Source organism: Thunnus maccoyii, chromosome 15, assembly GCF_910596095.1.
Source record: "Thunnus maccoyii chromosome 15, fThuMac1.1, whole genome shotgun sequence".
NCBI lineage: Eukaryota > Metazoa > Chordata > Actinopteri > Scombriformes > Scombridae > Thunnus > Thunnus maccoyii.
Window position 1 is genome coordinate 24,206,317 of NC_056547.1, and position 12,021 is coordinate 24,218,337.

Here is a 12,021-nt window from a genome sequence, read left to right on the forward strand (position 1 = left end):
TGTCATTAAATTTAGGTTTGAAAACTTAATATCAGGCTACGGTGGATATATTTGAGCTGAGTGCACTGCATGTAATTACGGTGAATAAGAGCGGCATGTTCTGCTAATTCCTCCTCCTCGGTCGGTCGTGTGAGCGCGTGCAGAGCAGTTCATGGGTAATTGATGTGCCGAGTCTTATTTTGGGAGCTGAATCAAACGACAGGGCTTTACGCATCACCTGGCAAAAAACGCAGCACAGGCACACTCGCGCACAAAAGTGCTCATATCAACATGCAGACCTTTCTACTCGTGGCTCCACTTCATACTACAGACATGAATAGACACATACACAGAGACCGGGGGGGGGGGGGGGGTACACGTGAAGTCGCTCTCACACAGAGACACAGGCACACATACATGAATATTTCAGTTTGCTTGAAAACGTGCAAACCAACCGTTGCCCATCCCCCCATCCCCGATCAACCCTCAGCCAAAGCCGTGGTAGCAGCACAGGCATAGGCCATAAATGATGGAGAAAGAGCAGGAACGAGGGAGGAAAAGGAGAAAGAGAGTGGAGATAGAGGGTCTGACAGACTGGAAATTCATCTGGCAGAATGAAGGGAGAGGGTGGAAAATATAGTCATCATGGTAGAGTGACAGCCCTGACAGCTGTGTGAGAGTAGTGGGTAAAATGACAGACCCTGATTTACAATCTGCTAGCCTCAATAGTAAAGGAATACAACCATTTTTTGGGCTGATCGTTTTGTTGGTCAACTGAGCTGTTAAATGATGACAAGTTAAAACAGCTGATGTACTGAAGGTTTATTTTTGGAACAGTTTCAGGTGAGCGACCATGTGTTCATCCATTGTACCGTGATTTAGTGTTCCCATATGAACAAACAGCTACCAACATTCACTTCCTGTGGAAACAGGAGCAAACTAGTCCCACAGATCATTATTTAGGTCTGTTACCACTGGCGTTTACAGACTTTCTATGACTTGGTCATCTATACACTGTGATGGATGTTTACAACCGACAGTTTAGGTCATAATTCTACCTCCTTTCCAAATAAGTTTAACTAACCTGTATGGTCATCTGATTGGTTATTTTTCTTTGCTATGTCAGGCTTCTTTTAAGTCGCAGAGGTCTGAGATCACAGTAGTTAATTTGGTGAGTTAGTAATATTGCTGACGGAAAGTGCAAGAAGATGTCCAAACCTCTACAAAATACAACCCAAATTGTATTAAACAGGAATTATAAGGGAAATGGGTGAAAATGGAAAAGGAGCACCTCTACCAGAGTTGGGTTCATTCTCGCCCTTCACTCCAGATTGGCACTTGACCTAATCAGAGTGGTGTTTGTGCCAACCATGGTGGTACTACAACACTTTCTGTAGCAGCCAAATGGGCCTTATCTAATAGTGGTCTAAATTTGGCTCACGCGGTTGCCATATTCATAATGAATGAGCACTGATTTGGTTATTTGTAGGTCATAAGACATCTGGATATCTAGGCTAAAATCAAGCTGTATATGGTTGAAAAGTGAAAGTTTGGACCTGCTACATATGGAAATATGGGCATTTTATTGCTGTTAAAACTGTCATTTGTAACCTAAATATCTAGGCTTTCCCTGTCTTGCTGAGAGTTACATGAGAGGATTAATACCACTCGTGTTTGTACACTAAATATGAAGCTACAGCAAGTTAGCTTAGCTTAGCATGAAGACTGGAAGCAGGTGGAAACAGCTAGCCTAGCTCTTTTCACAGGTGAAAAAATGCCTACCAGGACTTCTAAAGGTCACTAATTAACACAATGTGTCCTATTAGTTTAATCTGTACACAAACTGAAATGTAAATATGACAAATTGTGACAAATTCTCTTTGGGCATCGCAATTTTCTTGAGGCTCCACTGGTTGAATAGCAACCTCAAGTCACTGCACCTGGCCAAGAAACAGTTCGGCCAAATAACCCCCTGTAAAACCCTAGTTTGTTGTTTTTACATTTCAGTTTTTGTACAGATTAAACAAAGAAATAACATGTTAATTAGTGAGCTTTATGCCGTATCTACACAAGAGGCGTAACATGAGCAACACATTAGCCAAGCAGCAGTGAGTGCTCCGTTTGTGTGTCTACAAAGGCTGCGCTCAGGCATAATGCTGTGTGTAGGTCACCTGCACACAAAGCTCAATTGCTGTAGGAAAATAGTGTAAATTAGTAGAGAAAAATTGCCTTAGGTTGCATTTACATGCATATAGCGCAAGTGAAATGTGAGCCGTTACTTAACCTGTGTCTATAGCTGTATTGATCCAAATAAAAAACAACTTAAACACTTTCTGTGTAGCCACAACGTAAGAGGTTTTTGGTGAGCGGATTTTCAAAACTTTGGACAGAGCCAGGCTAGCTGTTTCACCCTGCTAACAGTCAATATGCTAAGCTAAGCTAGCCGTCTTCTGGCTCTAGCTCCATATTTAGCATACAGGAATCTAACTCTGAGCAAGAACGCAAATAAACATATTTCTCAAAATGTCAAATTATTCCTTTAACATACTGTAGATGTATTGTGACCAGAAAATCACCAAATCAGTGCTTACTAGGCTGGTCTGAATCCGAGTTCCAACACTAGCCCATCTCTGGCCTGAGTGCTGACTTCTAACTAATGCTGAATCTCAGTCGAAATCAGCCGACATACACATTTCCAAAATTTAGCCAAATCTTGCAGGTCATCTGTAAAAAGCACAACCAAGTATAACAACATTCAGCTGCAACTGGCCTGACTCAGATGGCTACTTGGTTATAGTGTCACATTTGGGCACAGACACGTCCCAGCTGATAAAGGTTATTTAAAAAAGACCGATTTTGACATTATGGGCAAGAAGGGCATGCGTTGCCCCAGATATAAGCCAACAATAACTCAAGTATGATTTTGATGACCATGCTCTCATCATTTAACTGTTAAGTGAATCCATGGGCCTATTTCCTAAAACCTTGTTGTGTTCCTTTAAGACACTCGGCATTGGTGAGAAAGATATTTTACTTGAGGAGGAGTGAGTGTGTAGGCCTTCATGTGTGGGTGTTCATGATGCAAGCTTGTGAAACATGTGGCTGTATGGGATAAATGATAAAAGCGGGCAGGCTCTCAGCTGTGGTGGCAATTACATGACATGCCGTAGAGTCAAAGGGATGTACGTGAACTTGTGACACTTACGGGACAACTTGTGATTCGCTCGTTTTTACTCTGCTGAAGTTCAGATGCAGCACACAGTCCGTCAGTCCAGAGAAAATGCAGAAATGTGTTCAGTTCATTTGGGAAGCAGGACACAAACACACTTGTCCACTCTCTGGAGGGGGTCAGAGTGTCTTCCTGTGGGAAGCTCAGCGGGCAGAGGAGAAGGTCAAAGTTCGAGGGGAAGTTGGGTTGCTCAGAGATGAGAGTGACACACAGACAGACATAAGCATACACAACCTTCACGTATCTCTCCTTCAGCTTCAGTCTTCCATACAGGAGTCGTAGAGACCTCCTCCCACATCTCACCAACACACACTCATGTACACATGTGATGGTGAACACACACCTCATTCCCTGTTGCGTCGGTGTTAATCTCTCGCTCCATTTGCACTCGTCAAGAGATAACGACATCATTAGCACACATTAACATGTCTCTGTTATCATTCCCTCAGTGTCCCTGTGTGTGTGTGTATTGTAAGCGTATGTGTGTATAGAGAAAGAGCTGTGAATGGGGATGAGGCATGAATATGGCTTTTCAACAATTTCCGTCTATCACAGTCTGTCACAGAGGTGCATGTGTGTAAGCCAACACATCCATTTACACATCAGCCAAGATATTCCACAGCAAAGAGTGCTTGCTAATTACACTCATTATCTGGATGTTTGACACAAGCCTTTTGTTGTTGTTGGAGGTGCATTAGTGCTTGTATGCATGCAAACATTTGATGCTGGGAGAGATCACACCTACATTTTTTTATCTGAACTATGATGGAAATATTTATTTTGTTGTACTAGTTCTTTTTGAGTGGTTCTTTGTGTGTGTTCTTTTTGTCTCACAGTGACCGACTGTTCACTAAACCTCTACCCAAACAGGATTGACCAGTTGTAGCCCAGCAAGCCTTGGCACAGCAAGTCTGTCAAGTTGGGGATTTTTTGCAGTGGTGTGCTATAGTATAAAAAGCAATTGTCAGCACTGGAGGGTGGTGTCTTTTCTTTAAGCCTTTCCAAAACCAAAAACACAGGAGAAAAAGTGTAAGAAATGAGCTGACCAGTGTGTTTATCTGTGTAAACGTAAGATGTAATCATTAGCATGTCTGGTGAACTATGTAGCATGTTAAGTAGTAACTGATCGTTACTTCCAAGGCCAATTAGGAGCAAATCATTGATTAACTACATTAGTTTGTGGGGTTACATGTTACACAAAAAGCCCCATTCATACCAGCACATAGTATTTCCCCTGCTGTGTGGAAGCTGCTCCTGGATACTATCATGCCTGTGAGAGGTTAGGGTAATGTAGTTGTTCTGTCCTGTTCTTTTATCAGTTTTGGTTTTATACTCCAGTAACCCCAACCATCGTTACACAAGATAGCTTCACTGTTGCCAAACACATCCGTTAGCTCTCATCCTAAAAGACTTTTCTCTTGTAATGTTAAAAGTGAAAACATACTATTTGAAAAGAGGAACAAGTATGTAGGCTAAATAGCCAAACAGGATTATGTTACAACCAAATAACTTATGATTTTACATTTTTTCTCATCAAAAAATGCTGTTTTTTCTTCTTCTGCATGGATTATCTTGAGGATGGTTTTTGCCTAGGACGCTTTAGCCTCAGTGTTTTAGCCAAAGGTATAGAGTTTTTAACCAACTCATGGGGCTAATGTTAACCTAATTAGCTAGCTAGCTACAACTGATAAAATCTCAGAGCCACTTTCTCAGAACTCAGTGACCCATTGTTTCAGTAATGAGAGTGGTAAATCTGCCATATTGTCATCAAATGCAAATGAAAACTTGATAGGCATTGCAACAGTAAGTAAGGAGGGCAGGGGTTAGTGAACACTCAAATACAAGCAAACCAGGGCTTGTCAAGTAACTCATTCAGTGCTTAGTAGGACCAGACAAATTCCACTATGTAAAATCTTAATTTCTTCAGTTAAGCCATTGTGCAAGACATGTATAAATATCCTGTAAAAATATGAAAAGCTTGGGGTTATTATTATAAATGTTATTTTGAGACTGCACAGTTGGAGGGAAGGTGGGACAAAGATCATTCATGGCTCAAACCAGTCATATTGAAACTGCAAATGACTCAGAATGATGGATTTATTATCTCAAATGCATTTGGGAAAACATGTGGTTGGAAGAGTGAAGACATTATAAATCCCTTCAGTTACTTTTACTCTGTATCCAACGTGCCTTAGAGATCCCACTCTGTAGCTCTTTGTTAACATTTCCAAAAATGGTTGGACCCTCAATGTTTTGCTCAAGGTCACCTGGGAAGATACACTGTCCCTACTATCATCCAGTAAAAGGGCAATGTTCTCTCTCTGGACCCTCCTTGTGCCAAAACCAAGGTGATGGGGGTTAAATTCAGAATTATCCTCTTGCCGGGAGCTATTTTCTCTGTCAGTCCACATATTTTACTGAGAGATCCTGCCATGGCCTGGACATTCCCAGTGTCAGGATCCCTGTCCTCTCCAGGATGTTTAGGAATGACTATAAATCAGATCCATCTGGGGGCTCTGACAATGGGAATTGGAGTCTGTCTGTTCTGTAGGGTTCCCACTGGACTGAAGACACCTATGTCAACAGTTGGTGTCCTGTACCTCAAACATACTCACATGTATGTGTGCACCTGAAAAGAGAAGAGTCAATAAACACAAAGATGGAAGGGTTCAAATGTCATGGCTGTACTTCAAATAGTTTGCAAGTGAAAAACAGATGACCCTGTCCTTTCATTTACTCATCTTTTCCCACAGCTGAATTTATTTTAAAAAAAAAACATGAATTAATGATTCAGTCAAAATGTGATTTATATATGTTTTCCTTAATCCAGTCACTTGCTGGAGGTAATAGCTTGTCCTGCTCATGCACCTGTTTTTAAGCACATTTTTATTCATCCATACATTATTTACACCCACTCATTTTTGGCAGTGGAGGGATGGAGCCATGGGCAAGAGGTGGGGCACACCCCAGACACCCTGGACAGGTCTCCAGTCTGTTACAGAGCTGAGACACTAAAACACAGACAGACAACCCTTCACAACTATGGGCAATTCAGATTTGCCAGCTAACCTAACCTGGATGATGTCTTCAGATTACGAGAGGAAACACTCGCAGACATGGGGAGATCATGCAAACAGTGTACAAACATTAAATAAATGGTTTATAACATAATAAGAATATTATAAGCATTGTATATGTTGTGGTTATAAATGCTATGCTAAGGGTATTTAGAGTGAAGTATTACCCTGTTTGATGATTCCACTCCACCAGAAGGCTTGAAAAATAAAGAGGGTTAGGGTTAAAAAATGCATTTGTACATAACCGCAATATCCCCATATAGACTTTATTCAGCTGGGTCCCATCTTGAAATTGAAACCAAACCGAGGTAAAGAACTTAAACCTGGATGTGTTGTGTGTGAGGAACTTATGGCTTGGAGGGTCAACCTGGAACATATTCCTCCTGTTCCTTACAGCCATGTTGAGAATTTGGGTGATGAACAGTGTCCAATCCTCAAAGCTGTCTTTACAAAGGGATAAAGTCATCTCAAAGAAGCCTACATACACGACAGTGAAGGTTAGAAAAAAATACATTGGCTTAATAAAATCATGTTAACTCAAACTAATGTAAAATTTTCATGAACATTTCGCCGGCTAATGAAATTGATTTTATTCCAACAGCAACCTTAAATCTGTAACGTTACTAAAATGATTTTTTGTTCAGTTTATTCTTGTTGCACGGGTGCAAAGCATCTCAGCAGCTAACAGCATACATGCTGTATGATTGACATGTTGAGTAATACTGATATATTTGAAGGATTCCAGATGGGAGCGCTTGTTGCATGTCAACTTTGTCACCATATAGCGACTGATAAAAAGAACAAAGGGAACACATGGAGGATCCAGGAAGACAAACTATGTTTTCAGATAAGTGGTGCTTGATTAGTTACGTAATCTTGGCATATACTCTTGAATATATTTGCATAAATATAGTTGCACAACATTGTAATGGAAACTCAGCTATGCAACTGCTCACTTTTAGACAGTTCAACAGATACATGTCTGTTGACTAAATATATAAGTAATTGAAAGAATTTTACCTCTTAAAGACAATGGCATTCTGCCACAGCAGTGGTCAGAATAAATCAATATCTACTTGGCGCACCTCATCACAAGGAATAGCCTTACTGTGTCTTGTGAACAGTTTGAATAAAGATTGATTTTTCCCTCTAATCTTTATTTAAAGGATTTTTAGAGGCCTGAAGAGGTAAAAAAAATTCCACTGTTACATGGAAAAAAACAAAATGTAGAGAAAAGTCTGAAAAAAAAATCAATCTAATTATGTGTAACAGAAATTTATATTTTCTCTCGTATACCTGACGTCATATAGGGTGGACCCCCAGTTAGGAACCACAGGGCTACAGCACTACGGGGCAGTTTTCTCATGATATTGAGATTCACTGAAGCATCAGTGCAGAGCAAGCCTGCAGAAAGTAGGACTAGGCTACATTCGTTCATCCCCTCCATCTCCTAATTCCTCTTCCTCTCTATGACCCTTAAAGGTTCCTCAAAAACCTCTGGCTGGCCCTTTTGGTGCCCATCCCAGGCCCAGAGGGGTGTATGTGTCCAAGCTAAAGCCGCCTCTCCCTGCTTGACCTCGCTCTGTCTGCCTTCCTGGGCCTTAATCCTGATCAAGCATGTCTAGACCTCTCATTACCAGCACATAATCAGGGGGCAGGGGAAGGACGGGGCGATGGGGCCAGAGGGAGCATAGGATGGATGCTGGGGGGAGAGGAAAGGATACAGAGAAAGTGACCCTGACAATGACCCGAACATTCATTCCACTGTTTACTCTCTCAGTAAACAAGACTATACAGTGAGTCAATACACAGGATGGAAGAGGGATGGAGGGGGAGATATGAGGCAGGGGAGAGAGAGAACAGATGTAAACAGAGGATTAGACAGAGAAAGGGAATCCTCAACAATATGTATCTTGAAAGTCTCAAAACTTTGAAAAGAATGCTATTTGGGAAGGGATGTATTTTCTAGATTACAATGGAAACCGACAACTTGTTTTGTGGATTTCCTTGATGTTAAAGGAATAGTTTGACATTTAGAGAAATATGCTTACTTTCCCTTTCTTACTGAGCAGATGAGAAGATTGATACCATACTTATGTGTGTCTGTTAAATATGAGGGTGGAGCAAACAGACAGTTAGCCTAGCGTAAAGGCTGAGAATAGCTAGCCCGGGTCGGTTCAAAAGTAACCGAATTTAGCTTGTTGAATATGCTGAAAAAACAGAAGTGTAAGAACAACAAATTGTGGTTTCAAGGTGGGTTATGTGCTGAACTATTTCTTGGCCTGGAGCAGTGACCTCTTTTAGTACTTTATGCTAAGCTTTTTGATGTTAGACTTTTAAAACATTGAAGTTATCACAGCCTTTATTGGTAGATCATATCATTTTTCAATTCACATTTTTAAACATTATATAACATGTATAACAAAATGTCTTCAAATGACAATATCATCAAACAGAAAGGGCTGTGTCGATTGAAAATACAAGGAAATACCATTGATGTGCCTGGATTTACCATCATGAGCTCAATCCCATTACCACACATGTACTCAGTCTCTGCTAAGCCACGGCTCCAGTCAAGCAGCTGAGTGTGACATGCTGAGATTACTGAACATGAGCAGATGTGATGAGTGGCGAAAAGCATGAACTAATGACATGACAGGCATCACTGGCCAACCACAGATGAGAAAACAACACCACAAAACTAGAAGATAAAACAGTACCTGTTTAAAAATCTAATATAGGCTTGGAGATGAGTGAGAGGGTGTAGTGCATTTCAATAAATGAAGCGTGCTGACACCGAGTGTAAAGAGGGAAGAAGATAGATGCTCTGTGTGTGTGTATGTGTACATCTCAAAGGTGTTAGAGGTGTCGCATACGCCACGCTGTGCCATGACATATCTTTCAAGTGATTAAGTGCGGTAGCGTGATCCCATACAAAATTCACCACATGGCAGGATTTTCATCAAGTCTTTGCAGCTGAACTTACCCTCCCACGCGTGCACACACACACACAATCTGGGCTGTGGTCTATATGATCAAAAGGAATGCCTAGAGTCAGCACCTGCATACAGTCCCACACTCAAACACACCCTGCATGCCCTATAAATACACAGCGAGCTGTGTTAGTATGCAAGCTGACTGGAAGCCTGTTTCACTATGTTTCTGAAACATTCATGTGGGCCTGCATTTGGTCTCATCCCAGTCGCTCTCTCTTTTCTTCTTCTTCTGCTCTGTTTCCACCCCCTCACCCTCTTGTCCTTTTGCCTTGCTTCTTCTTTCTTAATCCCCCACCCCACCCTTTATCAGTCTTGCTTTCTTCCCACTCTCATCATTTGGATTCCTCTCTTTTAAACACACATGCTGTATATTCCTCATCTTGTTCCACTCTCTGCAGCTTCCTAATTACAGTTGCATTCATTTTTCAATTCCTTTGCAGATATTTTCACCATCTCCGGCAAGCCCTTGAGTGCCTTACTGCAAATTCCTGGCCTGATTAACATACAGGGGGGCTTAACAGTAGTGCTCTAATTGGTCTGTATTCAGTGTGCTAATTGCTTGTCTGTGAGAGTGTCCATACAAGGGTTGACCGACCCCCATGGGAGGGGTTTATCGCCTTGGCTGTCAATCACTGCAGCCCACCCAGACTGCCTCTAAGGAAAGATTGCAATACCTTTGATAATAAAAACCCAAAATAACTGAACTAATTTAATATAATCTGTTGACATTGTATTCCAGATGAGGTTGTGAGCTGGATAAATACAAAGTGGACAACTATCATATCTGAGCAAAAAGTGAATTTAAGTCTCATCATAACAGGAAGACAAGGTTAAATGTATGAAACCAGACATTGATCAGGAAGCAATATTTTAGAATATTTTAGAACATTTTAATAAGACAGTTCCAACAAACAATTTCTAATCAATCCTATGGAAGTCTTTTAGGAATGAACAGTCCACTTCCAGAAATAGACACAGCAGGAATAGTTGAGTAAGCTAAACATATGTCATTGTTTTGTTATCAGAATTCAGAAAGTGACAGCCCAACAATCACAACAACCTTAAATATAAGTAGCTAATGAAGAAAAATAAAGTAACATTAGCCTATCCCTCAAACCAGGCTAGGCTATTGTTGGGGAATCCAACACAGAGCAGATGTATACAGGTGAGGTATACTGTTAACAAATTCAAAAACCTGTGCTGACAAAGATGGGAAATACCACAATGTAAATCACCTGAAGCAACATCATCTGATAATGTATGCAGAATGCAATCTCTTACACTCTCCGCAATTAGACCCATCCCTAGGAAAGGTCAGACAGCAACATTACGGTGTGTTTTATTATTAATACAACATGCTGTTGCCCTTTAATGTCAAAAGACATGGTGCTGATAAGTACTGTTAAAAATGAGGGATTCATTTATGAATGTATCTGACCCAAGATAGAAGCTCCCTGGCTGTAAACATGGAAACACTGATTGATTTATAACAATTTAGACTGACAGGATTGATTATTATTATTTTTGCATACTTTATATATTTTTTTTATATATTTCCTGTTTGCAGCTCACACAATTCTTGTTTATTTTTTAGCTTCTCAATCTTCCACTAGTCTTAAACAGAGAGAGCAGAAATAGTGACTTAATCTATAATGTGATTATAATAACATTTTTTGCAATATCGTCCAGCCATAATCATAACAGATGTTCCTTCTAATCAAATAGTACCTATACCTAATAAGTTATCACACTGACCAAACAATATCTTTACAGTCAAGTCTTTGTTCCGCTTGGTCCCCAGAGTTTGAGTCTTTCTCAGAGTTTGAAGTCATTCTGACAGATAAGGTCAGATTCAGGAACCGAACTGAGTGAAAGAAGGTTGATATCTCTGTTAGAATCAAAAGATGAGTTTCAGTTTTACTTGTGCATCCCTCCTTCCTTGTGTTTATTTAGAACTACCCCTCCCGCTGGCCTCATCCCAGCGTTAACCGCGTTCTGCAAAAACGTCCTGTGATTCCAGGAATGTTTATCACTGAATCCTATAACAGCTGCATTGTGTGCTGTGTGATAATGTGGCAGAATGAATGCTAAGAGGCATTCGGGCTGCTGTGCTGTTTACCTTGCAGTCAAAAAAGCAAGTCATTAACATTCTCCTCATTGTTGTGTGCTGCTTCTCAGACGCTAGGCTGCATCTCAATGGGCTTTTCATTGAGACAGTCAGGGAGTCAATTAGCTTATCTGGCTATTGGCAATATCTGCCTTGATGTTGTTGTTGTTGTTGTTGTCCCCATGCAGGGCCGGTAAAAGCTGTGAAACTGTCCGCATGAACTCACGTAGAGGCACGCTGGCCACTGATAACACCACGGCCATCTTAAAAGAGACCTCACACACACACATGCACACTTTAGTACATGCATACACACACGCACTACCCTCCCTAGACATTCCCCTGGGCTGTAATTCAGAGCAGGGAGGCCCCCAACAGATAAACAAGACCTATTGATTCAGTGTAATTTGACTCAGTGGGTGCCATAATAACATTATAGGACAGGACCAGCGTGTGTGTTTGTGTGTGTGTGTGCACAGGCGCTTGCTCTGGTGAATGATGACACATTACTCAGCTGTGCCAGGGGAATTTAGCTGATTGGAAAGTGATATGAAAGAGGGTGAGTGTAATAGAGAGACAGAAAGATAAAGAAAGAAAGAGAAAGAGAAAGAGAGGGAGGCAGCAAAAGTGTAG